The sequence below is a fragment of the Salvelinus fontinalis genome, chromosome 6 (assembly GCF_029448725.1).
Source record: "Salvelinus fontinalis isolate EN_2023a chromosome 6, ASM2944872v1, whole genome shotgun sequence".
NCBI lineage: Eukaryota > Metazoa > Chordata > Actinopteri > Salmoniformes > Salmonidae > Salvelinus > Salvelinus fontinalis.
In genome coordinates, this window is record NC_074670.1 from 25,340,983 (window position 1) to 25,367,570 (window position 26,588).

Sequence of the window (26,588 nt, forward strand, 5' to 3'; positions counted from 1 at the left end):
CGTTGGGTTGAATAACGTCATGATGCCTCCCATCCACATGAATCCAGGGTAATGTATGACTATGCTGTGAACTGAGATGACATGAATTAAACATTAGCCAACGTGTAGAGAGCTGTTGATGGGGTGCATGGCTAATTCACCTTTTCCTCAAGGCAGGGTCGGGATTTCTGCCAAAGCCCCACAGGAGAACCTGCGAAAGGATCATATTCTATTACAAAATCATTGAATAATTTCAAGACTTGATCTCCTCTTTCACCACAATGTGAGTGTGCATTCTAATTTGGAGCTAGAACAGTATTTTGGAGACTGTGAACTTTTTAGTGCAAGCAAGCAATAAAGTGTAGTTTTGACCAAAAGCTAACTGTGTGGTAAACACAGTGCAGTCAAAATTCTGTTTTTACTTGGTTTTGTATCATATTGTACAGCAGCTGATGAAACTAACACTGTAAAAGTGTGAAGAAATTTGGTCAGTGTTATTTCCTGATAGTTGCTGGTTGAAAATACAATATATACAGACCTTCCAATCCAGCCTTTCTTAACGTATGGGTTGCGAGCCACTGTTAATTGTGTGTTGCGACGTGTCAGAGTAAATGTATAATTATTTCATTAATTTCTGGAATTGATTTGGCCAAGTGCGCTCTCTGCTTAGAAGCGGTCTCTGCTCAGTTTGGCAGCTGCGTGAGTGTGAGAGGGAGATGCCCGTGTGTTTCGCGGTTTACCTGATCTTTTTTCTGCAGTTTTCTTGAAGATTACTCCGCGACACACGCGATGCAGCAGATGATGCGCTGTCTGCCACTGACTTGTCATTCATACTCGCCGCTGTCATCAAATGGATTAATGCTAGCCACAAGTTTTGACTGAGCTTAATTGTCATGAAACGCATAAACAGCGACGAGTTTCTCTTTTATAGAAACGTATAACGACGAGCGCCCACAATGTGTTTTGTGCGGGGAAGTGCTAAGTAATGAAACGACACATCCTGACCAAACATCCACTGCGTGATGGTAAACCCAAGAAGTTCTTTCAGAACAGGGCCGCATGCTTCAGGAAACAGTGCTTCGACAGTGGAAAAGTAAGTCAGCTAGCAAGGCACTGTTGTCATTTTATAACAGGTGTAGTAGATGCGAGTTTCTCTTTCAAACAATCCCCTGGCCTTGTACACAGCTAATGGCTACCATTCGCCAAAGCAAGCTAGCTACTGGTAGTGCAACCCTAGTAACTACCAATGAAGATGAAAAATGATCAGGCCTTACTGTAGAAATTATTGTTGAAATCTGGTCTAGGTTGGAACTGTTGCAGTTAAAATACAATAATAATTTGTATTCTTAAATGGAATAAACTGATTGAAACAAGATGCTTTTTGAAGCAAACAGACTCACACAGTTCTGGGTTGCTCATCTACAGCAGGAAGCGGTCTCCTGCCCGACTGGGAAAGCAGTAGATGTTCTGGTCCAGTTGGACACCACATACCTATGCGAGTCAGGGTTCTCAACTCTGACATACATCAAAAACAAGTACAGAAAAGAGTTTCAAGGCTGAGCATGACCTCGGTGTTGTACTGTCAGGAACGGAGCCCAGAATAGACATGCTCTCAATAGGACTGTGTGTCTGTGTGTTTTCTGGTCTACATCTGTGTGATGTGATCAATCAGTTTATTCCAGTTCAAAATTCAAAAATATGTATTGTAACAGCAACAGTTCCAACCTAAACTTTCTTTCAACAATCATTTCTACAGCAATATAGGCCTGATCATTTTTCACCTGTACTGAAACTTAGGGTTGCACTATCAAAAAGCCTGAGTGTGTGTTCTGTTATTCATAACATCCAGTTCAGAATGAAAATGATTTATTAATATTTTAACAGCAACATTTCCAACCTATACAGATATGTAAGAGTGTTTTTAATGGGGGAAAATACAAATTACTATATATTTTTATGGATATTCAATTTCATTGTTATTTGTTTTTGTCTATGTTGCATTTGTTTAGGCATAAGGGCAATGAAATGTACCAATATTTATGTATAGTTGCATATTTTCCTAAGCTTGGGTCCCAGGAAAACCCAGAATTTCTCATTTGGGTCTCATGCTGAAAAAGTTTAAGAACCCCTGTTCTAATCAAGAGGTTTGCATGGGCGGGAGTTTCGGTTTGTACATTGGTTAATAGACCAATAGCAAAGAGCATCCCAAACCTTTCCCAATAACAGTTATTTTGATAAAAATGGCTGCATTGGGCCTTAAAATTAAATGCGCAATCACACATGCAAGTATTTTTTTACATTGAGGATTTCTAAAACTGATAACTGCTCCCAGGTTGTACACCAAATGTCACCCATCTCTCCATTATCTTCTTTATGCGCAGTTGATTATTTAATGCTCTCTGCCTTCTTTTCATGTCAGGTGATGCAACATTCTCCTTTTTCTAAATAGTCTCCTCTCCAGCAAGAAACAAGTTAACTTTGAAAGTTGACATATTTAACATCAATTAATAGGCTAATTACATGTCGTGTAAATTAATAGGGCTTCATTATTCGATACCGAACAATTATCCATGACCTGCAAATCAATGGAATGTAAGAGTAAAGACAGACCACAGACAGAATGGTCTGACAACGTCATAGCTGGTTTCTCCGTAATATACATGAAAGACCCCCACACTTATTTGTTGTTATCTTTTCATTTCTGGAATTGATACAATGGTACGATTTAATGGCAGCTGAAGGCATTGTCAGTCCTGAGACAAAACAACCAACCCCACACCTGACCTATGATCCATTTACTGTATCCTGCCTCTGAAGAGTGCCAATAAAACAACAGTTATCTCGCAGTTCAAATGACGTTTGATGACTATGCGTGTTAAAGTAGTTAAAATTCCCCAGACGATTGGTTTAGCATCACCTTGCGTCGAGGGATTGACGGATTGAAGGCGCATACAATGGCACTATTCATGGACGTAGTCTCATTGACCAAGGGTATTAGGTTCATGTTTTACATTGTAACACCGAACAAATCGTCATTTGAAAATGTGGAGGATGTCCCGCCATACTTTCAGCAGGTGAGTTCGTTGTTAAAAATGCTGGAGCGGTTTGATATGTTTTGTGTTTTTTTTGACAATCGATAGTGTGGCGCTCATGCTGGAAGTGACACACTTGAAATGTCTAAACATAGTGAAGGAAAGTCTGCACACTTAGTTTGAATGATATCATCTATGCTACTGTATATTCATAAATCTTCACAAATCTTTAGTTTTAGACAAAAAGTATTTAATCATGAGCATGGGGAGGTGTGCCCTTGTTCAGTCCAATGGAGGGGATGTCTGTTAACCCGCCTGAATTGGACCTTTTCTCTCTGGAAAATGTAGTTAATTTAATCTGATTGTCTTAAAGTTCAATGACTTTGTTCACACAGGGCATCTGAACAGACAAAATACTTTTTGATGATTTTCATCAACATTTTGTGTATTTTATATATCTTTTGTACACCTATGGTGTTCCCGGTCATGACCGGTCATTAGAAATGAATGTGTGAGACTACAATTAGTGTATAAAATTGGGTTCAGGCACATGCCCATTCATCAGATGGACACACTTCCTCTCCCAGACTCCCACATGCATGTGTGTTTGAGCACCCACCCACACGCACGCACGCACGCACTGTCATGGGTGTGTACGGGAGGCGAAGTCAGATGCAGGAGAGCAGAGTGTAATAAACAGGCGCACTTTAATTCCAGTCCAAAAATGACAGCACATAAGAACAATAACGTGCCAAAAACATGGAACATAGCAAAAGTTAAGCGCCTGACATAATCCACATAACAATAAACAATTACACACAAAGACATGGTGGGGAACAGAGGACTAAATACATGCAGTAATTATGGAATGAAAACCAGGTGTGTAATGGAACAAGACAAAACAAATGGATATATGAGAAATGGAGCGGTGATGGCTAGAAAGCCGGTGACGTCGATCACCGAACCCCGGCGAGGCGCAGGGCGATCCGGCCGGCGACGGTGAAACTCCCGCAGCAGTTCGGGGTCCAAAACATCCGCAACCGGAACCCAGCACCTCTCCTCTGGACCGTACCTCTCCCACTCCACGAGGTACTGAAGGCCCCCTGCCCGACGCCTCGAATCCAGGATGGAACGAACGGAGTACGCCGGGTCATGGACATCGAGGGGATGGAGGGACCTCCTGCACCTCAAATTCCTGGAGTGGACCAGCCACCACAGGCCTGAAGAGAGACTCATGGAACGAGGGGTTAATACGGTAATCAGAGGGAAGCTGTAATCTGTAACACACCTCGTTCACCCTCCTCAGGACTTTGAATGTCGTGGCACGCACGCAAGCAAGCACGCACACACACACACACACACACACACACACCTCACTCCCCTTCTTGGCTTCCATGGCAACCCCCACGGGAACCTTTCCCCAATAGAATCTTTCCCCCACAGGAACCACACCTGTTGGCATTCTCACAAACAATCGCAACATTGTTTCAATAATATATATAACTTTCCTCGAAGCTCTGGTATATAAAGCTTTTTTGAGGCCTTGCTCACAATTCATTTTGTGGCAGCACAATGACCAAACAATATACTGTATATGAGGCTCTTGATCATATCTTTGATCATGACACTGGTGAGGAGGAGAGTTCTTGTTAAACTTTGACACAAAGTAGTCTGTGATAAATAGCACAATGTTATGTTTCATCTGAGTATTTGTTATTGTCAAAATAATCCATACATTATGCTTTTCTTTACTCAAAAATGAGTTGTATGAGCTCAGGTCAACGAGGTCTACAGGCCATAAATAGCAAATAGAAGTTCAAAACTTGTAATGAACACAAGAACTTAAGTTGATAAAAAGATCTAAAACAACATTAGGTGATAATATATGTATTATTAGGGATTTATAATCAGCTATAATGGAGCGGTCATTTTGGACCGGGAACACAGAATTAATTAACATGAAACGAACACAACAGGGGGGTTAAATAATGTTGTATTTTAGGACCACTTTTGACTCAAGAGCACCCAGTGCAAAAGAACAGAACACACCAATACTTTTTATTGTGACATCTGGATTATAAAAGTTTAGCGAAATCCTAAAATCAACACGTTTATTATCTGAGGGATAAAGCTCACATTTTAACAGGCTTCTATAAAGCCATGTGAATAGAGAAAATACAATTATCCAAACAGCAGGACTCCTCAGTGTCTTAATCCTGCTCCAAACAAGCTGTAATGAAACAACCTCATTTACTACAGTATTGTTACAGAGTTGTATGTGATGTTTGCATGGGTGTGTCACGCTTGTTTCGGTGCTGAATGTTGTTTGTGATGTAGTCATCACTCTGTGCACTAGTCTGTGTAGGATAGCCTACATGTAAGTGTCAAAAACATTTGGTTGGCTGTATGTACAGGTGTTGGATCTTAATTTGATCACCCTGTTGCAGGATAACTTTCATGCATTGCAGGAAATGTAGATTTTCCCTTACGAAAAATGTATCAACACCTACAAAAATGTCCGTGGATTATAATCTACATTTCCTGTTTCTGCAGGAGCAAACTAGCTTCCGTCCCATTCCTTGTTTCAATCTGGGCTCAAACTCGGGACCCTCTGATCACATCAACAACTGTCACACACAAAGCATCATTACTTGTCCCTCTACAAAATCCGCTGGTCAGTTGAACCTCTGTATAGTGTGATTTTCATTATAGCTCAGTATGTAAATAAGTTGTTTTTAAATAAAAACACTGCATAAACATTGCTTGTCCGATTTAATTCCTGCCATAGTTTAATTGATTATCCAGTTACAACAAGATACATTCTACCTGTTACTTTAGGACAAAGTAGACATACTCTCATAAGAGAGTGTACAGGGTTTGTGTCTTCCCCATCACAAACCCGCGGCTAACGTCACTCATCTACAGCCTGATAAAAATGGCCCCATTTGGGATAATACTAACATCTGTTCCACAATGTCATTTGCCTTGCAAGATCTAAGACCAAAAACAGAGATTTATATAAAACTATTAAAGACTCCCTTGACAATTTTCACAAACCCAAAGTATGTTACAGCCTTCATAAGACTTGTTTTCATTTGTCCTGTTGTTTGGAGGAAAATGCCACACAGAGTAAACACAGTGATTGTGAAGGTCAAACAAACACATTAAGAATGATTTTTTTAAAGTCCAAAACCCCATTCCCTCGGCATCCCCTTTTTCGCATGGCATGAGAACCTGAATTCCTTCCCAAATAAAGTGGAACGTTGTCAAGAACACAGCCCTGACGAGGTAAAACAATACTCTAGACATGAGAAAAAGAGGGAACGTTCAAGCCAGAATCCAAAATGATAATCTTTCTCTCAGTGAGTTTGGAGAGAGAGTGCTTGTGCTCTGAGCCCATTTGTTAGATGCAGTCCGTCAGTCCTCTGCCAGATGTCGGAGTGTAGCGTGTGATCGTCGGTCCCTCGTGGTCCTCTAGATCGCCCCCAACACACACACACACACACACACACACACACACACACACACACACACACACACACACACACACACACACACACACACACACACACACATCCTATTCCACCTCCAGGTCTACACCTAGCGATCCACATTCCACACACACTCCCTGGGTGCAGTCACGTGACCAGATGAAGGTTTAGTTGACCAGGTCAGGTCAATCACAGGAGTGACATGGTCATTTCCTAAGACTAGCCAACAGGTCCAACACACTGTTGAAGTCACAATTATGGCATGATGGAAACCATTTTTGGTAACCTCTAGTAATTTCCTAGTAAGTACCTCTCATTCTGTTCTTGCATACTCCACGCCTACGCAATACCTAATGCAGCAGATACTGTATGTAGCATACTTATAGAATGGAATACAAAATAATAGAATAGAATAACTTTAGCCATATGAAGACATAAATGTTTTTGTTTTTTGGCCTATCCAAAAATTGCCCTAATCGGAGGACAAAATAATAACTTGGTTTATACAGCATCTTTAAAAATAAAAAAAATCCCCTTTGTTACATGAACATAGTATATACATTTTACAAACATGGTCCACTTTTTTTATATTACTTATATATGGATGGATAATATTCCGACACATCAGGTATTCATGTTTTCAGTCTGAACTATTATCAATCATACATGTTGTTTGCGAAACGTGCACGTGTAGTCGTCTGGTCATGTGATGTAACGGGACCTATTGAAATGAAAGGTTCCTCCAAATATTATTTGTACGGGTTGTTCAACTGTTTTCTTCTCCACTGGAGCTGAAATAAATCCTCAGGGAGAGATGATATGTGACTATCCCTGTGTAGCTTCACCATAGAGCCATCAGGGAAGCATCATGCATCACAAGACATGAAAGCCCTTTTTACACCATGTCCTCTTGTTCATTTTCCAAGTCAAACATGTGAGGTTACTGTAAGCGTTCAAGGAAACACAAGACATAGAAGTGGTGGAGTTTTCATTGTGCTTGGACTGTTGATTCGTATTTGTTCTCCTTTGCTGTGACTACAGGCCACCCCGTTCTTTATGGGCTTGATGGTTGTAGAGCTGGTGGTGAGCCTGCTGAAAGATGGAGCCCCACTGGCCTGCTTCAGTGATGTCGTCACCTCAGTGTCAGCTGGTATCATTTCTAGAATGCCCACGTGGGTAAACTATAACTTTCTGGTAGGTTTCTAGAATTGCTATAGGGAAGCTTAAGCCTAGTCCTAAACTGAAAATAATGATCAATGGAGAATCTCCATAGAAATGGCTTTTTAGTCCAGGACTAGGCTTAATTTGTGTCCAGGAAACTGGCCCATTGAGTTCTATAGAAAAGTAATTACAGAAGTGCATCTCTTATGATAATGTATGGCTGTATATGTAAAAAAAAAAAATAATGGTATACTGTAAGATGATCTAACTGTGCACCTGAAATGTATTGTGGAGAATCTGTGTGCTTATCTATTTGCAGTCTGGCTACTTAAGGGATTATTTTTGTTGTTGTTGTAATATTTGTTTTTACTTTTACCTCCTTTTCTCCCCAATTGGTAGTTACAGTTTTGTCTCATCGCTGCAACTCCTGTACAGACTCGGGAGAGGCGAAGGTCGAGAGCCATGCGTCCTCCGAAACACGACCCTACCAAGCCGCACTGCTTCTTGACACAATGCCCACAATGCCCGGAAGCCAGCCACACCAATGTGTCGGAGGAAACACCGTACACCTGGCAACCGTGTCAGCATGCATGCACCCTGCCCGCCACAGGAGTCACTAGAGCGCAATGGGACAAGGACATCCCTGCTGGCCAAACCCTACCCTAACCCGGACGACACTGGGCCAATTGTACGCCGCCCCATGGGTCTCTCGGTCGCAGCCGGCTGCGACAGAGCCTGGCCTCGAACCAGGATCTCTAGTGGTACAGCTAGCAACTGCGATGCAGGACCTTAGACCAATGTGCCACTCGGGAGGCCCTACTTAAGGTATTTTGAGTAATATTCAGTTGTGACTGAACTAAATATATTTGTTATTTTCTTCCAGGCTATTTGCAAGCGGTTTTGAAATAACCACTTACATCTACATGTGGAACAACTTCTGTCTACTGGAACTACCCTGGGACTCTGCCTGGGCATGGTGGCTGGCTTTCCTAGCGGTGGACTTCGCCTACTACTGGGTCCATCGCTTTGCTCATGGTATGGCCATCAGTCTGGGTTAGCTTCTGACCTGGGTCAAGTACATACAGTATGTCAAATACTTGAGGTGCACATGATTTAGCTTGCCAGGTACAATGGAACCAATGAGAAACAAGGGTCAACACTTTACTTGAAGAGGGTTATATGTAAGACATAACAGTCATACATTTGTTATGACTGGTTTCATGAGAGGTGTTACGAATGCCTTATGTATACCCCCTTCAATTAAAGTGTTACCGAAGCTGGTCAAGTGAAATATACCACACCTCAAGTATTTAAAAGTATTGGGAAGTAGTTGTACTTGTATTTTTGGGTAAGCATTGTATGGTATGTGTCACGCCCTGACCATAGAGAGCCCTCAGGGTTCTCTATGGTGTTTTAGGTCAGGGCGTGACTGGGGAGTTTCTAGGTTTGTGTTTCTATGTTGGTGTGTGTGTATGGTTCCCAATTGGAGGCAGCTGATAATCATTACCTCTAATTGGGGATCATACTTAGTGTGTCCTTTTTCCCACCTGCGATGTGGGATATTGTTTTGTGTTAGTGCCATTGTGCGCTACGTATTTTGACGTTCGTTATTCCTTTGGTGTTTTTTGGAAGTTTCACGATCAATAAAATGTGGAACTCTACTCACACTGCGCCTTGGTCCGATTATTTATATAACGATCGTGACAGAATATCCCACCACCACAGGACCAAGCAGCGTGCCCAGGACGTGAAGGAGAGTTGGACATGGGAAGAAATACTAGGTGGATGCGAGACCCTTCCTTGGCGGGAGTCGCCGAGGAGTAAAGGAGGACAGCGACGACGGGTCCGCGGCCGCAAACAGCCCAGAGGCAACTTGGGGGGCACAAGGGATATTCGGCCGCACCGAGGAGAGAGCCAGATACCGTCTGGGAGTCGATGGAGCAGTTGGAGGAGGGATATCGGAGAGAGATGTTGGTTAGGTGTGTTCTGAAGCGCACTCGCCCTGAAGAGCGTGTCATCAGTCCGGTGAAACCTGTGCCGGCTCCCCGCACTCGCCCTGAAGAGCGTGTCATCAGTCCGGTTCAACCCGTGCCCGCTCCTCGCACCAGGCCGCCAGTGCGCCTTCCTAGCCCGGTACGTCCTGTGCCAGCTCCCCGCACTCGCCCTGACGAGCGTGTCATCAGTCCTGTGCCACCTATGCCGGCTCCACGCACCAGGCCTCCAGTGCACCTTCCCAGCCCGGGAACGTCATGTGCCGGCTCCCAGCACTCACCCTGAAGAGCGTGTCATCAGTCCGGTGCAACCTGTGCCGGCTTCCCGCACCAGGCCTCCAGTGCGCCTTCCCAGTCCGGTACGTCATATGACGGCTCCCCGCACTCGCCCTGAAGTGCGTGTTTACAGTCCGGAGTCTCCAGCGACGGTTCACAGTCCAGAGCTTCCAGCGACAGTTCACAGTTCAGTGCCTCCGGTGACGATCCACAGCCCGGAACCTCCAGCGACGGTCTACAGCCCAGAGCCTCCAGCGACGGTTCACAGTCCAGAGCTTCCAGCGACGGTTCACAGTCCAGAGCTTCCAGTGACGGTCCACGGTCCGGAGACTCCAGTGACGGTCCACGGCCCGGAGCTTCCTGTGCTGGTGCCATGGCCGGAGCCTTCCACTGCGCCGGTGCTCAGTCCAGGCACGGCATCCAGTCCCGCTCCATGGCCGGAGCCTTCCACTGCGCCGATGCCCAGTCCAGGCACGGCATCCAGTCCCGCTCCATGGCCGGATCCTTCCTCTGCGCCGGTGCTCAGTCCAGGCACGGCGTCCAGTCCTGCTCCATGGCCGGAGCCTTCCTCTGTGCCGGTGCCCAGTCTAGGCACGGCGTCCAGTCCCGCTCCATGGCCGGAGCCTTCCTCTGTGCCGGTGCCCAGTCCAGGCACGGCATCCAGTCCCGCTCCATGGCCGGAGCCTTCCTCTGCGCCGGTGCGTAGTCCGGGCACGGCGTTCAGCCCGGTTCCATGGCTGGATCCGCGGGTCTGAGCGGGTGCTTACGTCCCGCACTAGAGCCGCCACCGACGCTAGTTGCCCACCCTAACCCTCCCCATCTAGTTTCAGGTTTTGCGGTCGGAGTCCGCACCTTTGGGGGGGGGGGGGGGGGGGGGGGGTACTGTTACGCCCTGACCATAGAGAGCCCTCATGGTTCTCTATGGTGTTTTAGGTCAGGGCATGACTTTCTATGTTGGTGTGTGTGTGTATGGTTCCCAATTGGAGGCAGCTGATAATCGTTACCTCTAATTGGGGATCATACTTAGTGCGTCCTTTTTCCCACCTGCGATGTGGGATATTGTTTTGTGTTATTGCCATTGTGCGCTACGTATTTTGACGTTCATTATTTCTTTGTTGTTTTTTTGGATGTTTCACGATCAATAAAATGTGGAACTCTACTCACGCTGCGCCTTGGTCCGATTATTTATATAACGATCTTGACAGTATGGAAGGTTTGATCAAATATGAAATCTCGTATTGATGCAAATTGTCTTGCATGTATTTCAATTCTACATGTCCATGAGGATTGAATTATTCGTAAAACAAAACGTTTTGTCTTTACTGATTTCTCTATGGATGCAGCTATATCCGGTGATGAATGATTCTATAATGCACACATCTTTTTTTTCTTTTTGAGAGGAAGCAATTATTTGTGAGTTACGTCCAGATGTTTTTGAACTGACCAGATGTGAGAGGCTGTGATCTCTTGAGACATGTTGTCTTACCTGGCGCTTCATAGGGAGAAAGCTGTAAATTGTGATGGCTCAATAGCAGCACGGTTCTGGAGCTGCACCAAAGAAGCTCTCTAATTCTTCTCCCCATGCAGGGCTGTCTGTAATATCCTGGGATCTCAGCCCTTATCACTTAAACTGCGGTTTGTACTGGACAATAATAACTTAGCACCCAGAACAAAATCTCACATGTCCCACTGGACACAGACGTCAATTCAACTTCTATTCCACATTCGAAACAACGTTGATTCAACCAGTGTGCGCCCAGTGTTGAATGGCAATGCAGAAATAACGTTTTTCTGACACACAACTTGCTTAGCAGCAGCAACATTGTGTTTATATGTCAAAAGAGGGCCCTTGCTAAATTCTAGCTCTATTTGTGTCAGTGGCACATCCAACCCAGCTCCAGATCTCTCTCTAATCCAAATATGTCTGGCTTAAAGTCCAGACTGTTCCTGTGTTGACATTTGAGTCATGGGTAAATTTAAACTGTGTTTTTGACCTTGGGTCAGAAACCTACCAACTGTATTGTATGATAGAAAATGACCCCTGCCAGTGCCAACCTACCTGATTGAGTGGCCTGCCTGTCTATAAAACATGTAAACAACATGTAAACCTCCCACGGAGGTTTATTATCCTCAATGGAAGGTCGTTAACCTTAGCTAAGCAGGTTTTTATTGTGGCATATGAAGGTCGATGACACTCTCTTCTCAAGCTAAGTGGATTGTAGAGATAGGTTAAATAAATATCAGCCGCAATTCTGCCAATTTGACCTTATTTGTACAGTCACCATGGCGATTGATCCTAATAGCATTTCACTAGTCCTGAGTTAAAATTTGTACAGTATATTGTAATGAAGTGCTTCTGTATGTTATTCTGTCATTCTCTCCATTGTTTAAAAAATGATTTGTACAATATTATCTATCTCTGGTTTATTTGGTCAGATTTTTATTTTGGAAGTGTGGTATGATTTTTATGTCTCGAAACTTTCCACTTACTTTCATTTCCTCCACTCCAGCTTTGACTTATTATGGAACGTTGTGGGGTCACCATTAATTCTCTGGTGCCCGGCCACTGCACTCGGTCAGGATAGAAGGATAGAAGCTTTTCCCCTTAACTACCAGAGGTCGCTTCCTCCCTCACCGCAGGACAGGCCAGACCCAGTCTTCATTCACTCTTCACTCTGGCCCAGTGAGGTCATCTTGGTTAACCAGTTGTTGACCTCCTGGCCTATGCCAGGGTAGAGTTTGACCAATGCACAGTTCTCATTTCCGTATTGGTTGTTGTTTGAGTAAGTGAATGTCTACAGTATATGTTTAAGGCAGTAGAAATGTACCTGTATTTAGTTGTAATAGTCACTGAGGCAAGGATAATTGAGCTCTTGTAAATACACAAGTATGAAAGCTCACAATGTGTATCTACATTTAATTTCATATTTCAGGACTTTCCTCTATTTTATAATGTTCTGGTATGACACTTCCATCAAAGCAGTTGAAATAGTAAATGTCGGCATCAATTGAGCATGTGAAAATGTATCTACAATTCTATTCTGTCAAAACATATGACCTATAAATCTCAATACTCTGTTAAAAGTGAAAATACAATAGAAAGCTGTGAAGAGGGCAGGGTGACATCCTCCATCGGGAAATGTGAATCCTAATTAGAAGAACTGTAAAATACGAATGTGGATTTGAACAGTTTTATGGCCATTTCATAGTTTCTCCTCATGTCACTTGAAAGGACAGTCTCATTATAATTGAATGGAAAGAGCTTTGAAAGTAAAAAGTCGGCCTCTCTTCGCTGATGCCATCTTTAATGAGAAGACATTACTTGCCCTTGCTCTGGGCAGCCAGTTAGCTCTTGGGGATAGGGACCAGAGAACAAAATGGCCATAGTCTCTAGGGTCCTCATTTCTCAATGTTGTGTAGAAAAGCTTCTAAATTAACTCGTACAAAGAGAATTTAGAATGTTCGCAAGTACAACAAAGTTGATATTTATCAATTGCTCGTATGCTTGATTTACACACACCTGTAAGTATTTTGCCTTGATGAATCAGACACGTTCTAAAACACTGTGCCAGTGCACGTGAAGTCTCATTTACATAAAGAACCGCCCTAAATGACCATTTATGGTCACAAACCTACCCTTTAAAGCTGCAAGAAATGTCACAAATATTTGGCTACCAACATGAAAAATCAAAGAAGGCAAAGATAAAAACTTTTTGGATGCAGAAATAGAACTTTTGATCCCTGAGGTGGAAGAAAAACAAGCTATACTTTTTGGAGCCCTCAGCAATGGCTTGACAAATAAGAGATAAAATATTTCTTGGGAGCAGGTTAGAGCTGTGTTAAATTCTGCCTCATCTGACTGCAGAACAGTTAATGAAATTAAAAAGAAATGGTTTGATTTGAAAACATATGCCCCCCCAAAAATTATGATCCACAAAAGGTATATAAGTGCAACAGGAGGAGGGCAGAGTGACTCTTCACTGTCTGCTATGGACCAGCACATTGGCAGCATAATTGGAGAGACCTCAGTTACTGGCATCATATGTGATGGTGATATTGAAGACCCTCAAGGAATACCAGACACACCAACTGATGGTAAGTCAAGCTTTATTTTCGCAACCATGTGGACCACATCTAAATATTTTTTCTTGACAAATATATAAAATATATACAGTATAACAAAATGAATATAACAAAAATAACAAAACATGAAATCTTGACACATGTGGGTGATTTGCCTGACCCCTCAGCCCCAGGCCTACAATAAGGGTGTCTTCTTTGGCGAGCGCATAAGCTGTGCCGCGTGTTTTGACTGACGCTGTCCTGAAACAACAACAAGAGATCAACACATCAATTCTTGGACTCAAACAGCAGCTGGAGGATGTACGCAACGGCCTGAGAGAGATAAATCAATAATTGAAAGAACTTGTTGATCGTGTCAAACATGTGAGACAATAAATTCGGGTGCAATGTAAATGTATTTTCCTTGTCGATTTGATTGCAATATTTGGAAGAACAGATACCTAAAACCGTTGTATGATATTGACTCTTGTCCTCAGTGCCAGGGCTATGGGTGGTGGGAAACACTCCCTGTCAGGCATGGGCTCATCGGGTCTGGGTGGATCATTCAGCAGAATGCTACTTTTGATTGCAATGTTGTGGAGCACACTGCAATCCTTGACAATGTAGCAAACCTAAAAAGGAATTTGCACATTGTATTACATTCACGTAATGACATTTGAACGCACGTCATTTCAGAGGCAAACCTTGCTAGGCTGGTATTGCAGTGTGCCTCCTGTCGCAGACAAGCACAGCCAACGCCCTTTCAGCAGGCCTATGGTGGGCTCCACTGTCCTTGTGCGTGCGTGGGCTTGGTTGTACCTTGCCTCTTGTTGGTTTGGGGGGTTTGTGAAGGAAGTCAGCGATGTTTTTAATGGGTAGCCCCATTAAAAATAAATTATATAAAACCTTGCAAATTAAACAGTCACTTACCAATAAGCCATCCATGATCAACAACTCATTCCTGGAGGTTAAGGCCGGCTGAACTGTTCTGCCCAATGAATTAATCATGTGTCCCACCTGGCCATTTGGCCACTACGTTCAACAAAGCCAAATGTGAATCATAGATGACCTGCACATTGACAGAATGGAAACCTTTTCTGTTGACGAAGTTGAATTCGCTCAATGATAGTGATTTTATTGCGATGTGGGTGCAGTCAATTGCTCCAATGACATTGGGAAATCCAGCTATGGTATGGAAATCCCTTTTCACTTTGGCCTGTTGCACAGCAGTGTACGGAAACTGTATGTATTGTGGGGTCAATTAAATAATGCCATGAAGGACTGCAGGCAATATTCAGCTCATGGTTGGTTGTTAAATGCCAGACCGATCCGCATTCTCCCGTTGGAATGTTCCAGTGGCCAAAAATCGCAGGTTGGAGAGGACTTGGGTATGCACTGGGATGGCACTGGTGATACAATAAAATATGCCTTGGAAAACTAAATCTACTAATAAGGCAGGCGTCGCTCTCAGCAAAAAAAAATCTGCACGCTCATTGAAAACACGCTCCCTGCGTTATTGCAGCTTGTGCTAGATCCGCCAGCAATGCACGATTTGCCATTTTGGACAAGTTACAATGCCTCAGTCTTGCCCTTTATATCTTTAACTGGTTTAACTAAATTGCCTCCAACCTTGCATTCCACTCTTTTTCTAATTTACTTTATTTTTCAATTAGGCTTATATTAGGAGAAAACTATTAGTAGCTTAAGTGTCTATAAAAAAATAAATGAATAAACTATTCATGTATTATCTATTTTCTTCATAGTTTCTGATTTGGTCCAGTATGTCAATCCTTTCTCCATTTGGTGGATGGTATTTCATGAGCAGTTTGACTTTTCACCCACAAGGTGCTGTGCGTACGTATGGTCAGAGGTGGGCTTACATTTACGCACATTCTCAAGCGTAAGTACAAATTGATAAATCCCACACTTTGCTTAGAAATGATCGCATGCAGCATTGATAAAGGAGGGCCTAGGTATTTAGGGTTAGAGGCTCTCTTAACGGTCTGTAGGCATTCTTTATCACAGAGTTAATACAGAGTAAAGTGAATGGCAAAGTAAAGCGCAATTTACATGTGATATATTTTATTCAACCCCCAAGTCAATGCTTGGTCAAGGTTCAATGAGAGGCACTGTCACAGGGGAGCTGTACTGGGGCGTTGCGAAAACAGTCAATTATTAGCTTTTAAATGCATACAGTAGTTTTTGCCGGTGTGAGCAGAGAGCAAGCCACTTTCTCAAGTGTTCTCGGGCATTGAATAATCCACATATATAACCTTAGAACCATTCATAGTACTCCCAGTTCCAGTCTCACCACTATTTCCTCACTGTGCTCTGCCTTTCTGTTAGGTAGTTCTGCATTTCTTACTCGGTGTCATTTTCCAGTCACCACCTCTGTTTTCTCAGTAAGTCTATGCTGGCATGTAGCTCTGCCAGTAGTCCTGCCAGTGCAATCTGTTATTACTCTAACCTTGTTCCAACAGCAAGGCCTCTCTCCTCATCAGTAGACTGGCAGACCATTGAAAATATATTATTTACGGATGCTTGCATCCTTTGTATGCTAACTCACTTCCAGAAATATCTTCTTCTACGGTAAGCTGCATAGGGAATCATGTACTGTACCATGTTTTGTTTTTCATTTGACCTCTTCGAAAGGGATGACATTTGCCTATTATTGATTGCCTTTCACATTCTTCTTTCAACCCGAGAAATTATACAGTCCAGAGGCAGTTATATTCAGAAGGCAATATGCTTTTTGGTGGTACCGAGTTGAAATAGGATGTTTTTTAGGAGGATGCAGCTGACTTGTTGACAGTTCTGTTGATTCTGTTTATTCTCCTCTAACCTACAGATATAGGATCTTAATTTGATCACTCATTTTTTGCTGACAATTTTCTGAATGTTGTGATTTACATAAATTTACTGAAAACACACAATAACACATGGTTATTTTAACAGTATTGCACTTTTCAGCCTAATTTTGGCCAAGTAATAGCCTAATCACCCATCAAGAAACATTATGTACTAAACATTCAAATCCTGTTGTGGGATTATTTTGCTGTGACAATATAGGTCAAATTAAGATCCTACATCTGTATACCTCACACTAACAGCTAGAATCATCCCAGGACACATTTATATCCAGCCAGCTTTCCTAAACCACAGATCAGAACCACAGGTCTCCCTCACATTGGTTCTACGTGAGATCATGGATCTAGAGGAGTTTCACCACACCAGCGTACTTCACCAGCTTAATTCATATGAACATTTGAAAATATGTCCCCTTCGGAAGAACGGTTTGTCTCTGTTCTCACACAGTAGTAGCTACAGTAGTATTAACACATACTCATGTTACTGTACAGGGACAGTTGGTTCAGTACTCCAAGTATGCTGTAAACAAAATGCAGCATGAAGACTAACTTCTTATAATCCATGAAGGTATTTGGTTATTCTTAGCACACTGATTGAAGGTAGCACTGGATACACACAACTGGATACACAGCTCAAAAGCTGGGTTTGATGCAGTTTAATTCCTATTTACCTGTGACAATTGTCGCCATTATAGTTGTCAGTTGACAGAGGGGATCATATATATTTCTGCCAATATTACTGTAAATATAAGAAATCTTCCCCCACAATATTTGGACAACATTTCTTTCTCATCAGAAAAAGCCATGATTCATAGTCTACGCTGTACTAATGACAGCCTTCACTTGAGATAATGTTTTCCAGTGTGTAGAACCTGGGTGCCTGCGTTTCACTCTCCATAGCATCCTGTGGTGTGTGCGTGCGTGTGTGTGCGAGTGTGTGTGTCTGGCAGTGCCGTCCTCTCTATACAGTACCATAGCCTAGCCCTACGGACAGCAGCAGTTGTCAAGACAAACAGAATTGGTCGTCGCTGCACCGGGGCTGGGGTTGCTGGGGAGTCCCTGAGGAGGCACTGCTGATCTGAATGTTATTGTTTTAAAACTTTTTTTGGCCGTGCGGCAGGGCAGGGGTTAACCTCCTTGTGGCCAGGGCTTCATAACTATTCTCTGTAACTGGATGTTTCTGGCCCGGACCAGGTTAAAGGGTTGGAGGGCGTACAAAAGAACCAAACCCGGGCGGTCAGGATGTGGGCGCTTACCGTGCTACAACAGACCCGGGCTGCTAGCACCTCTGGGACCCAGGGATATTATCAACAATGGGTAGCAGTGGGTAGCAGGCCACGAAGCTGTGTGTGTGTGTGTTTGTGGGTATTTGTTTGTACAGTGTGTGTGCATAGAGGGGCTAGACTGGGCTGAGTAAGGAAAAAAAAGTCTTCCTGATGAGCTAAGTGACTGAGCTGAGCTAAGCACTCTGCTGCCCAGGGGTCTATTGCCCTCATGTTTGGTCAATTGCGGCTGTCCCCTGTCACTTCGGTTTTTGTAGGACAGACAAGTGTCACTAATGATGTTTACAGGAAAGGTGAATCATGGAGTGGGATACCAATCAAAACGGAGCTTGAACACATTTGGTAATGGCGCCGGAGGAGATGGCTGCCGTTTTACTGTCCCCTAACCAATTGTGCTATTGTGTGTGGTTTTTCGCATTATTTGTAACTTATTTTGTACATAATGTTTCTGCCACTGTCTCTTATGACCGAAAAGAGCTTCTAGATATCAGGACAGCAATTACTCACCCCGTACTGGAAGAATCCTTTTTTCTTTAACGAATCTGATGCAAAGGATTTACTCCAGACGACCGACAAGGCCCTTATCCCCATCATTCGCAGGAGAAAGAGACGGAGATATCGGGGACGTAAGTCTGGGTGCCTTGTAAGGATCCGACGGCGAGTGGGTAATCTGCCTTTACGATCGATCCTATTAGCCAACGTACAATCACTGGATGGTACAATAGACGAACTACGGACATGTATATCCTACCAACGGGACATTAAAAACTGTAATATCTTATGTTTCACTGTCGTGGCTGAACGAAGACATAAATAACATACAGCTGGCGGGTTTTACACTTTTTCAGCGGGATAGAACAGCAGCCTCTGGTAAGACAAGGTGTGGCGGTCTATGTATATTTGTAAACAACAGCTGGTGCAGAAATTCTAAGGAAGTCTCAAGGTTTTGCTCGCCTGAGGTAGAGTATCTCATGATAAGCTGTAGACTACAGTTTTTACCAAGAGAGTTTTCATCTATATTCTTCGTAGGTGTTTATTTACCACCACAAACCGATGCCGGCACTAAGACCGCACTCAATGAGCTGTATACGCCCATAAGCAAACAGGAAGACGCTTATCCAGAGGCGGCACTCCTAGTCTCCGGGGACTTTAATGCAGGGAAACTTAAATCCGTTTTACCTAATTTCTACCAGCATATTAAATGTGCAACCAGAGGTAAAAAAACTCTAGACCACCTTTACTCCACACACAGAGATGCGTACAAAGCTCTCTGTCTCCCTCGATTTGGCAAATCTGACCATAATTCTATCCTCCTGACTCCTGCTTTAAAGCAGGAAGCACCAGTGACTCGGTCAATAAAAGAGTGGTCAGATGAAGCAGATGCTAAGCTACATGACTGTTTTTCTAGCACACATGGGAATATATTCCGAGATTCTTCCGATAGTATTGAGCAGTACACCACATCAGTCACTGGCTTCATCAATAAGTGCATCGATGACGTCGTCCCCACAGTGACTGTACGTACATACCCCAACCAGAAGCCATGGATTACAGGCAACATCCGCACGGAGCTAAAGGGCAGAGCTGCCTCTTTCAAGGAGCGGAACTCTAACCCGGAAGCTCACAAGAAATCCTGCTATGCCCTCCGACGAACCATCAAACAGGCAAAGCATCAATACAGGACTAAGATTGAATTGTACTACACCGGCTCCGATGCTCGTCCGGTGTGGCAGGGCTTGCAAACTTTTAAATACTACAAAGGGAAGCACAGCCACGAGCTGCCCAGTGACACAAGCCTACCAGACGAGCTAAATCACTTCTATGCTCGCTTCGAGGCAAGCAACACTGAAACATGCATGAGAGCATCAGCTGTTCCAGACGACTGTGTGATCACGCTCTCCGTAGCTGATGTCAGTAGGACCTTTAAATAGGTAAACATTCACAAGGCAGCAGGGCCAGACGGATTACCAGGACATGTACTGCAAGCATGCGCTGACCAACTGGCAAGTGTCTTCACTGACATTTGTAATACCAACCCGTTTCAAGCAAACCACTATAGTCCCTGTGCACTCCACACTGCACTTTCCCACGGGGACAAAAGGAACACCTATTTGAGAATGCTATTCATTGTCTACAGCTCAGCGTTCAACACCATAGTGCCCTCAACGCTCATCACTGAGCTAGGGACCTTAGGACTAAACACCTTCCTCTGCAACAGGTTCATGAACTTCCTGACGGGCCGACCTCCAGGTGGTAATGGTAGGTAACAACACATCCGCCACGCTGATCCTCAACACGGGGACCCCTCAGGGGTGTGTGCTCAGTCCCCTCCTGTACTCCCTGTTCACTCATGACTGCATGGCCAGGCATGACTCCAACACCATCATTAAGTTTGCCAATGACACAACAGTGGTAGGCCTGATCACCGACAATGATGAGACAGCCTATAGGGATGAGGTCATAGACCTGGCCGTGTGGTGCCAGGACAACAACCTCTCCCTCAACGTGATCAAGACAAAGGAGGTGATTGTGGACTACAGAAAAAGGAGGACCGAGCACGCCCCATTCTCATCAACTGGGCTGTAGTGGAGCAGGATGAGAGCTTCAAGTTCCTTGGTGTCCACATCACCAACAAACTATCATGGTCCAAACACACCAAGACAGTCGTGAAGAGGGCACGACAAAGCCTATTCCCCCTCACGAGACTGAAAAGATTTGGCATGGGTTCTTAGATCCTCAAAAGGTTCGACAGCTGCACCATCGAGAGCATCCTGACTGGTTGCATCACTGCCTACGGCCCAGTACATGCCTGGGTCCAAGCTTCCTCCACCCAGGTCCTCTATACCAGGCAGTGTCAGAGGAAGGCCCTGAAAATTGTCAAAGACTCCAGCCACCCTAGTCATATACTGCTCTCTCTGCTACCGCACGGCAAGTGCTACTGGAGCGCCAAGTCTACGTCCAAAAGACTTCTTAACAGCTTCTACCCCCAAGCCATAAGACTCTTGAACAGCTAATCAAATGACTAACCATACTATTTGCATTGCCCCGCCCCTTTTTTGTGTTGCTTCTACTCTCTGTTTATTATCAATGCTTAGTCACTAACTCTACCTCCATGTAGAGAATTTCAATAAGCATTTCTCTACGGCTGGCCATGCTTTCCTCCTGGCTACCCCAACCCCGGCCAACAGCTCCGCACCCCCCGCAGCTACTTGCCCAAGACTCCCCAGCTTCTCCTTCACCCAAATCCAGATAGCAGATGTTCTGAAAGAGCTGCAAAACCTGGACCCGTATTAAAATTGTCCGCCGCCATTGTTGCAACCCCCATTACCAGTCTGTTCAACCTCTCTTTCGTATCGTCCAAGATCCCTAAAGATTGGAACTGACTATCCTACCGATCCTCGACTTCGGCGATGTCATTTACAAAATAGCTTCCAACACTCTACTCAGCAAACTGGATGCAGTCTATCACAGTGCCATCCGTTTTGTCACCAAAGCCCCTTATACCACCCACCACTGCGACTTGTACGCGCTTGTCGGCTGGCCCTCGCTACATATTCGTCGCCAGACCCACTGGCTCCAGGTCATCTATAAGTCTATGCTAGGTAAAGCTACGCCTTATCTCAGCTCACTGGTCACGATAACAACACCCACCCATAGCACGCACTCCAGCAGGTATATCTCACTGGTCATCCCCAAAGCCAACACCCCCTTTGGCCGCCTTTCCTTCCAGTTCTCTGCTGCCAATGACTGGAACGAATTGCAAAAATCGCTGAAGCTGGAGACTTATATTTCCCTCACGAACTTTAAACATCAGCTATCTGAGCAGCTAACCGATTGATGCAGCTGTACATAGCCCATCTGTAAATAGTCCACCCAATCTACCTACCTCATCCCCATATTGTTTTTATTCAGTGTTCTGCTGTTTTGCACACCAGTATTTCTACTTGCACATCATCATCTGCTATTTATTACTCCAGTGTTAATTTGCTAAACTGTAATTACTTCGCAACTATGGCCTATGTATTGCCTTACCACCTCACGCCATTTGCACACACTGTATATAGACTTTCCTCTTTTTTTTCTATTGTGTTATTGACTGTATGCTTGTTTATTTCATGTGTAACTCTGTGTTGTTGTTGTGTCGCACTGCTTTGCTTTATCTTGGCCAGGTCGCAGTTGTAAATGAGAACTTGTTCTCAACTAGCATACCTGGTTAAATAAAGGTGGAATTTAAAAAATAAATAAATAGCATATTACCTCAATTATTTTCAATTAATAATTTTTCTGCTGCTCTTTAATTATTTGTTACTTTTATTTTTTACTTAACACTTATGTTTTCTTAAACTGCATTGCTGGTTAAGGGCTTGTAAGTACGCATTAGTAAGTTCTACACCTGTTGTATTCGGCAAATTTGATTTGATAAGGTGGAAATAATGTACTGCATTACGTATACATTAAACATTTTCATGAATATGTTTCTTTAACAAGATTAGTTTGGATTTAGATGAGTAGACTTCTGCTGCAGTGGTACTAAGACATGAATCACAAGTCATGAATCGTATGTGCTTGACATAGAGACCCTCACAAGTCACTGTTGATTGGGAGAAAATGAAGTAAGAATTCCTTTAAATTCAGAGTTCTCTTCAAGTGGGCCTGACTTAGTGTGTGTGTGTGTGCATGAGACTGGGGGATGAGGACAGCATGAAGTATTGCAGTGACAGGGGGGAGCTAGTTGGATGTCCCAGGGTAGGGGTTATTGTGTTATATTTGGCACTTCAAGTAAGGACCTCCAATCCAAACACTGAAGGCCCTTCATAGGCCATTACAAACGTGATTGACATGGAATCCAACCACTCGGAGGCCTGCCGATCAAAGACGAAACGTTATGCCAAGGTCTGGTCACGGAGGGTGGCAATTCAAGCAGTTCATTATTGTTACTTTCAAATAGTCTCAAATCAATAGAACGCAGACTATCGGCTATAACCGATGTCCCACTATAGTTGTTGGTGACCTTATTATCTTGCTGAAGGTTGATACAAATGAAAATAGATATGTTTTATTGTCACCTACTGTATACTGGATAGGTGCTGTGAAATGGGTTGTGTCCGTGATGAGCCATAGTAGTACATCGCCCCTGGAGCAAATTAGGGTTACGTGCCTTGCTCAAGGGCACATTGGCATATTTTCCCCCCCTTGTCGGCTCAGGTATTCGAACCAGCGACCTTTACTTCCATTGACTGTCTCTGTTCCGTTTTGCATATTAGTGTGCCATTATCTACTTATCACTAATATTCAAAAGATGTGCAAAGCCCTACTTGAGACCTGTGGATGTTCAGTCCTCAGCGTTTCTGCTCCTGGTGGGAAAGGTTCTCTGTGGCATTTGTTCTCATCATTAAAGGAGTTCCCTCCTGAATAGGGCCTGCCAAACTATGCGATGTCCTGCTGAGCCGCAGGATGAGGAATGGCTTGCAACGAAGCCTAGCAGTTCATACTTCCTACTAGTGACACCCAGCATCAATCTTAGCCCGCTCCGGCCCCTCAAACCAAAAAAAGGGTGCTAGCAAAAATCGAACAATGGCTAGATTATAACTTCTTCTGTGTGTTTCTTTAACAGTTGATCTAGTTCCTCCATGGGCTCTGACAGGAAGAAGTGTAAAAGCACACGTTAACGACTGGAGTTATTACACACAACGTCCATGACTCTTTTTCTCTCTTTCTCATTCCTCTTACCCTCCTGTTCGGTTTATGGTGGAACTACAGATTGAATTCTGTTCCGGAGAGTAGGGAAAGTTTGAAATCCAGTCCAGAAATATCATTGCACTTTTAAACCAAAATTGTACTCTCACTGTAGTTTGAACCATCTGTCCTCTCACACTAGTTGATAGCTTGTTGACGTTACAGAGGTGTCGAGTATTGGCAGGCAGTTTTTTCTAAGAGGTGAGAGGGTTCACCCTGTCTCCTAGGCTTTGGGAGTTCCTCAAGACAAGGCTTGCTGATTTTGATGGTTAGGCCGCAGCTTCTTGGACGTTTAATTTGAGGTGTTCGAGGACCGATCATGGCATTCTCTTCACAGACACCTACTGTACACACCTTCACACACACTTTCTACACGGTGTGTTTGTTCAGGTGGCGTCTCTCGGCCCATTGGGTTTAACGGCTCTCTGTTTCGATAGAATTCACAAGTTTATTAAACACTGAAAGAGCCATACAGTACCTTCAAGATGTCAATTTAGAATGAACTCTCGAAATAGAACGAATGGAGAGCTAGACCAGTGAGTATCCGCTCATCGTACGCATGACTATATTTAGCAGGCAAAAAATGTGCCTCTCTACATTTTCAAAACCCAACTTTGTTATCAACTTAATTAGAGTTGAATTATTTGTTTTTGTTATCATTTATTGTGTAATCATTGCACATCAGGGCTACCACATGGGTTTTTAATGGGTATTGAGTAACTTTCACTGCTTTTAATGAAATGTATATGTTACTATAGATAGCCTATATGGGGGCTTTGTGGTCCAGACTTAGCAATGGTTCCTCTACTCCCATGTAGATGAAGCCAAAGCGTTTGAGGGGTGCCAATGCCAAAGAGCACAGAGAAATGGGTGGTCCGGAAACAGGAGATCCAGTGAAACTTAACAAGCGTGTTTCTTTGGATGTTAAAATGAAGTGTAATAGTAATATTAATGTAGCAAGTATCACAACACAGCAGAGGAATGCAGCACAGGGACATGGCTGGAGACTAATGCTTTTATATCCTAGTTGTCATAATATCGTAATGTCCCCCTATGGTTTGCTAGATTCTTGGTTTGCTAGATTTTCTAAACAGTGTTGTGTCGTTTTAAAAATGAAGGTTGCTAAAACTTTTTTTTATTCAATTGAATTATGCAATTAATTCCATTCATTAATTCGATTTCTCCATTTTTTTTTCTTCAATAAATTCAAAGTGTGTGCAAACGGAGTGCAAGCGATGACATGCATGTACAGTAGCTATGTGCAAAACGCCTAGGCTTTGTAGTGGCAATATGTACGTTTTTGGGCGACCCAGACCAAATTCACATAGAAACATGAGTTATAGATATATCATTCTACTTGAAAGCAAGTCAAAGAAACGGTAGATATTTCTGTGTTTTGTTTTTGCATCTTTTACTTTTGGTTTTGTACACCAGCTTCCAACAGCTTAAAAAAACAATATTTTGGGTTTTGGAAAATAGCGGTTTAGACGGTTCAATGATTCCCTACACTATACTATCTTATTTTGTCACATAAACTGAAATTAGGCGAACTATTAGAGTTTTAGCAACCAAGAAATGGGGGAGCGATTTCTACGTGGTGCACCTTTAAAACTGTACAGTATAGGAAGTAACGTACTGTTTGCACTTTGCAATTGCTGCTCATGGTCATTTACAGATTAAAAGCAGATCACTTTGTAACAGTATGAGATTAAGAGATTGGATTGTTAGACAGTGTTATGTGATGCCCTGTCTATCTGTTGCTAACTCTCTCTCTGTGTGTGTGTGTGTGTTTCCACGATAGACTTGAACCTCCTGTGGGCTACCCACCAGGTCCACCACAGCTCAGAGTACTACAACCTGTCCACAAGCCCTCAGACAATCCCTCACACAGCAGTTCTCATCATGGGTAAGAGCCCTACTCAACCACTGGAACATCTATGCTATTTTATTCTATTCTATTCTATTGTGAACAACATACTCTTTGTGTGATGCTGGAGATGGCAAAAGTTGATAAAAAAAAAACAGGTTTTATTGTCACACACCAGATAGATGCAGTGAAATGTGTTGTTTTACAGGGTCAGCCATAGTGCAAATTAGGGTTAAGTGCCTTGCTCAAGGACACATCGGCCGATTTTTCACCTTGACGGCTCGGGTATTCGAACCAGTGATCTTTCGGTTACTGGCCCAACGCTCTAAATGCTGAGCTACCTGTCGCATTAGAAATGCAGATAAGTCCACCATTTGCTCCTTCACCACAACATATTCTGTGTTATGCACAAAGTATGGTATACTGTTCTATAGCCATAGTCATTGAGTACATTTACATGTACACTAATAATTTGATTTTAAACTGATTAACTGATAATGGCAGTAGGCCGAGTATGGCATTAGTCATGTAAACACCTTACTCTGCTTGTCTTAATCGGCGTACTGTCACAAGTACACTGATTAAAACACACATTTCTTTTGTTGTTGTTGCAATCTTTCGAATGATTAGGACATGTAAACACTTTAAATCGTAGTTCCAGTGGTGTATTTGATATGCGCATGTGCTAGCACAAGCCAAGTGTGCCTCCCTCTTTAGTGCGAGTGAAGTGTTTTCAGAACAACTGAAAGTATGCATCTTCGAAGTAGTTTCACGTACAAACTTTATATCTCCCAATCAGAACCAAATAGGCTCCCCAAAAACAACATGATCACTGTGGTAGAT

At 43.4% G+C, this 26,588-nt stretch overlaps 1 pseudogene; it reads left to right on the plus strand.

Annotated features, from left to right (window-relative positions):
- Window positions 1-2,634: 2,634 nt before the first annotated feature.
- Window positions 2,635-26,588, plus strand: part of LOC129857455 (alkylglycerol monooxygenase-like) — a 42,450-nt pseudogene continuing 18,496 nt past the window's right edge.